We start from the raw sequence: 5,343 nt of genomic DNA on the forward strand, positions 1-5,343 counted from the left end.
GACAGGGCTGTGAGGGAGCCAGGGACTGACGCAACCGCAAAATCAACCTTAACTTAAGTTATAGAAGAGCGCCACTTCCTGGGTGAACACCTGCAAGTTGCAGTTTGTTAAAAATGACCATTTTCACTAAATAATTCTCCAGAAATAAGAATTTTTTTTTTGAGAAACCTAGAGCAGACCTAAACTCACTTGTGACATTAAAGTGGTATCAAACCAAAAAAAAAAATATATATATATATATATATATATATATATATATATATATATATATATATATATATATTTTTTTTTTTTTTTTTCTATTTACCAGTTTTTAAATGTGGTGGCTGCATTAGTTTTCTTTTTTAAAGCTTTATTTTCCACCTATTAAACCTGCCAGTTACACACTTCCTGTCCTATGGTGTCTTTATGGAGGAGCAATGGAGACATCTTTGCACAGCAGCATTGTGAATCTGGGAAGAGGGTAGTGTTAGATGTGTAGCGCTACCCCGTAGGAGCTGTTGGTGAATAAGGGATCCCCCATTCTGGACAGCCAGGCACGCCAAATTTCCACAGCCCTCTTGAGTCAGGAAGCAGTCCTGGCGGCCTTTGTTTTTTGTTTTTTTATTAGGGGTATTGGATACTTGGATGGGGTTAAGGGTAGTATGGGAAAGAAAAAGCTTATTTCTCCCAGGGCCTATACGCAGCTCAAAGAATTGATTACTGGTTTGTAAGAATTTTTGCTTTATTGATATATAAAACAATTCTAACTTTACATAGTATTATCAAAAAAATATGTTGAAAAACAAAGAATGAAATAAGAGAGATCCATATACATTTAAAAGGATAACAACATGAGCTTTGTACAATATTCTAATGGATGTCCGAAAAACCACAATAACTAAGTACAATTCACCACTGTGGATTGCCATATGGGGTGTCCCCAATGCGTTTCAACCTCTATTGGATATAAACGATCTTCTTCAGGGGGAAAAAATTGTGGATATCTTAGATAGGAAACCAAATATTGTTAACCAGAGTATATTTTAAAATCATCACAGCTGGATTTTCCCCGAGGATCACCCAAACGAACGACAAACAGGTGGCCCCAATCTGCCTTATCTTTGGCCGCAAATCAGGAGAATATCAAATATGTCATGTTTCTGGCACTGAAGGGAATGTCAATCTATCATGTATATGCATTTGATGGTCAGATTAGATGTCCATCACAGGGATCCAAATTATAAGCTGCATAAGAAATATATATATATATATATATATATATATATATATATATATATATATATATATATATATATTCTATGAGTAAAGTTGTATTATGTGAAAAAGGGTAGTATGGGATGCCCACTTGATTTTAACAGAACTTCTCCAATGACAACTTCTTCTGTACAGTCTATTTACACTCCTCAGCTCCTACAGCACAACACTTGCTTGAAGTACTACAACTCCCAGGACAAGCTGGCACACTGTCAGGTGATCTGACAATAGGGCCCAGTCAGATTGGTGCCCTTTACAGGAAGGGACCGCGGGCCCCTTTGGTAGTGTAGAAATGTCCTAGTGCCCAGCTGTCCTCCTGTGGCTACTGATCCTAGTGCCACCTCTTCAGGCATTGTCACCTGGCTGCAGCTGCCCCTTTCTCTAGCCCTCCTTGCTAAGGCCCCTTTCACACTTGTGCAACCTGAAAGTCGCACGACTGACGCGACTTGAACGCAACTTGAGGAAATGCCTGTGTAATCTTGAGGTCTAATGACCTTAAGTTGCATCAAAGTCAGACCAAAGTAGTGCAGAGATTACTTTGAAGTCACACAGATATGAACGGCACCCATTGGAAATCATGGGGTACGATTTGTCATGCAACTTTGCAGTCCCAAGTCGCAGGACAAGTCGCATGAGTGTGAACGGGGCCTAAGACTCTACAGTCCTCCCAGACTGACTCTGCATCCACCCCAGACTGCTTGCACCCAGTCCCTTCAGGCATTCCTCTCAGTCCTCTAACTGCAACACTCACCAGCTCACCTGGTTGTCTTCATCCCTGGAGATTTCCCTGGCAGTGTTCTCCTGCTGTCCTCCACTTTGCTCCCGTGCCTCCTGGTCAGGACACCTGTGTGTGTGTTGTGAGGAGGGGTCCCTTCCGCACTTGAGCCCAGGCCCAAGATCATCCCCTCTCAGACTAGGGGGCACCTTCAAGGGCCACTGACTGCCTAACACTCCATCTCCAGCTTCTACCCGAACTCCACTACCCCAGCTGGGCTAACCCCGAATATTTGAGGGGGCCTTCCCCTCACCAACCCATCTGTTGGGGACTTATCAGGGCTCTCAGAATACTCCTGGCAGCTCTTCCACCTCCTCCACACCCATCCTTCTAGAATCTTCTACCAGCTTCCAGAAGTAGGTGGAGGTCTCAGAGTTGCTGCCTGTGAGTCATCCAGCCCTCCCTGAGTCACTCACCCTGACACAGAAAAACAATTTACCTACACTAACACAAATCTATTCTAGCACACTAGAGGGTGCTTCAACTGCTATTGAGATAAGGTATTAAGCCGTTAATATTTATTTCGGGTACTTGTGTAGCGCCGTTAATTTACCGGGCGCTTTACATTGTACATTCACATCAATCCCTACCCCAAAGGAGCTTACAATCTAAGGTCCCTAACTCACATTCATACATACACATACTAGGACATATTTAGGCTGGATTCACACCTATGCAGTTTTAGTGCTTTTTGCATTTTGCAGATTTGCACTAGAGTCAATTTAACATGGTTTCCTATGGAACACGATCTGTAGTGCAAATCTGCAAAATGCAAAAAGCACAAAAAATGCATAGGTGTGAATCCAGCCTTAGACAGGAACCAATTAACCTCCCAGCATGTCTTTGGAGAGTGTGGGAGGAAACATGCAAACTCCAGGCAGGTTGTGCCATGGTTGGGATGCAAACCAGTGACCCTTTTGCTGCTAGGCAGATGTGTTAACCACTACACCACTATTTACTAAAATGATTGCATTTCCATGTTCTGTGTACTGTGGGGGACCAGATATAGTGAATGCAGGCTCCTGGGTTTAAGTAACACTTTAATTGAACAAGCTGAATTTAGAAACTGATTGGCTACCATGCACAGCTGCACCAGATTTTGCACTCTCCTGTTTTAGTAAATCAAACCCTGTTTGTTATGGAGAGAATAACTGCATTAACCACTTCAGCTCCGGAAGGTTGTACCCACTTCCTGACCAGGCCATTTCTTGCGATACGGCACTGCATTGCTTTAACCGACAATTGCGTGACGCTGTACCCAAATAAAATCAATGTCCTTTTTTTCCTACAAATAGAGCTTTCTTTTGGTGGTATTTGAAACAAAAGACTGACAGTTTTGAATAAAAAACAATATTTTTTTACTTTCTGCTAAAAAAACATAAAAAAGAAACACATACACCATACCTCCCAACCTTTTTGAAATGGGAATGAGGGACACCTATCAGAAAAAGCATGCAGGCATAGGACACACCCCTTAATTAAACCCACAAGTGCTTTTTTTTTTTACCACTACTATTTCTTTATATTGGCTTTTGGAATTTACAAATGCAGCAATTTTGAAATCAGATGAAAGGTTTAGTGCTGGAAAACACTTTTTGATAGATAAAAAGTGCATTTTATACATATCTATACAGATCAGACCAAAATGAGGGACAAATGAGGAGGAAAGAGGGACAGAGGGACATTGTTCCAAATCAGGGACAGTCCCTCGAAATCAGCGACAGTTGAGAGCTATGCATATACACATACATAAGTCCTCATGCACACGGACGTTTTTACAGCTGCTTTTTTGAGCTTTTTTTGCAGCTTAAAAAGGCCTGTCTATGTTAGTCTATGGCTTCATGCCCACCTATGCGTTTTTGAGCTGTGGGTTCTGAGAGACGTTTTTCAGCTGTAAAAACGCTCTAACGCTGAAAAACGCTGAAAAACGCTCAAAAACGTCATTCACCAACGTTTTTTAGCGTTTTTGATCCATTGAAAAAAAAAAAAAAAAAAAAAATTTGAAAAAAAAAAACGCTAAAAAACGCTAACGCGGAAAAACGCTATTGCAAAAATGCTGAAAAAAGCTGAAAAAAGTTAAAAAAAATCACTGCAAAGATACTGGCGTTTTCATAACGTTATTTTAACAGCCTGTGTGCATGAGGGCTTAATGTAACAAGGAAAGTGAGACCCGTAGGAGAGAATAGACGGAGGGGATGCATGACTAGGGGAGGAACAGGGGTCAGGGAACGGTCAGTCAGGTCAGTGGTGGGTCACAGGTTCAGCTCTTACCTGATTGGAGGTAGAAGTTGGTGGGGGCTGGATTCAGAGGTTGGGGTCCGGTGTAGGGGGTGGATTCTGCATCACTCGGAGAAGTTTGGAGAGGAGACATCTTCTTGGGACATACGTGCTGGTCACCTGCAGGTAGACAGACAGGGAGATGAGTGAGCTAGAGGCCTTGTTAGCGCAGGTCAGGGCCGCAGCAGTCGAACGGGGCCCTCAGTGGCTGCAGCAGCAGCTGGCTGACGTGCTTGGGGGGTCGGGATCTTCTACTTCACCTGTCCCTTCTTCCCCGGGGAGGAAACGAGCTAGAAAGGTGCGCCCGCCGGAGCGCCTGAGCCCATCTCCTGTCCCTAAGGCTCATCGAGCGAGAAGGAGCCCCTGTCCCAGGGACCCTCCAGGGCTTACTGCGGGGCTGCCTGCTCATGCTTCCGGTGTGGGCCCTGGGAGGAATCCTACCCCACGGCGCTCTTCTACTGCTCGCAGCTCAGGCCGGAGCATGCGGCAGCCCTCCCCCTCCCCCCCCCGTGTAGATGTCCTGTGTGGGAGGGCTGCTCAGCGGGGGAGACGCAGCGGGATGCGCAGTGGGGGGCGTCCCTGCCCCTCAGCTGTCCAGAGAGAGAAGGATGCCCAGGCTTCAGGGAGACTCACTGGGGGGGTGCCGTCATCGTCCCCCGCCAGCCGCCGACACAGGGCTCCGGAGCGTTCGGCTCCCTCTGCCACTGCTGCGCAGAGCGGAGCTCAGCTGGATGAGATTGTAGTCACGAACAGCGGTGGGGTGGGAGCGCCCTCTGCTGGTTCACCATCCACATCGCAGGCGGGACGTCACAGCAGGAAGAGTGTGAAGGCCCAGGCTGGGGGACACGCCCCCTTAAAGAGACAGCGCGTCCCTGCTGCAGCTGGGGGTACTACTGTGCCCAGCAGCTCTTCCATGGAGAGAACTGAGCCCGGGGCTGAAGAGGAGGCTTCCAGGAGCCCTGAAGAGGAGCCGCTTGTGCAAATGAGGCAGGGGACGTCGCCGCGGCAAGATTCTTCGGCTGAGTCCGGTGAGC

The 5,343-nt window shown here is 46.0% G+C and overlaps 1 long non-coding RNA gene across 1 annotated transcript; it reads right to left on the reverse strand.

Moving 5' to 3' along the window:
- Positions 1–4,303: 4,303 nt before the first annotated feature.
- Positions 4,304–5,080, reverse strand: LOC141116432 (uncharacterized). Its single transcript, XR_012237034.1, has 2 exons — positions 4,943–5,080; positions 4,304–4,429 (listed from the first exon to the last, which is right to left on the reverse strand). It is a non-coding gene; the product is annotated as an uncharacterized lncRNA (long non-coding RNA).
- Positions 5,081–5,343: the final 263 nt, after the last annotated feature.

Source organism: Aquarana catesbeiana, linkage group LG13 (assembly GCF_042186555.1).
Source record: "Aquarana catesbeiana isolate 2022-GZ linkage group LG13, ASM4218655v1, whole genome shotgun sequence".
NCBI lineage: Eukaryota > Metazoa > Chordata > Amphibia > Anura > Ranidae > Aquarana > Aquarana catesbeiana.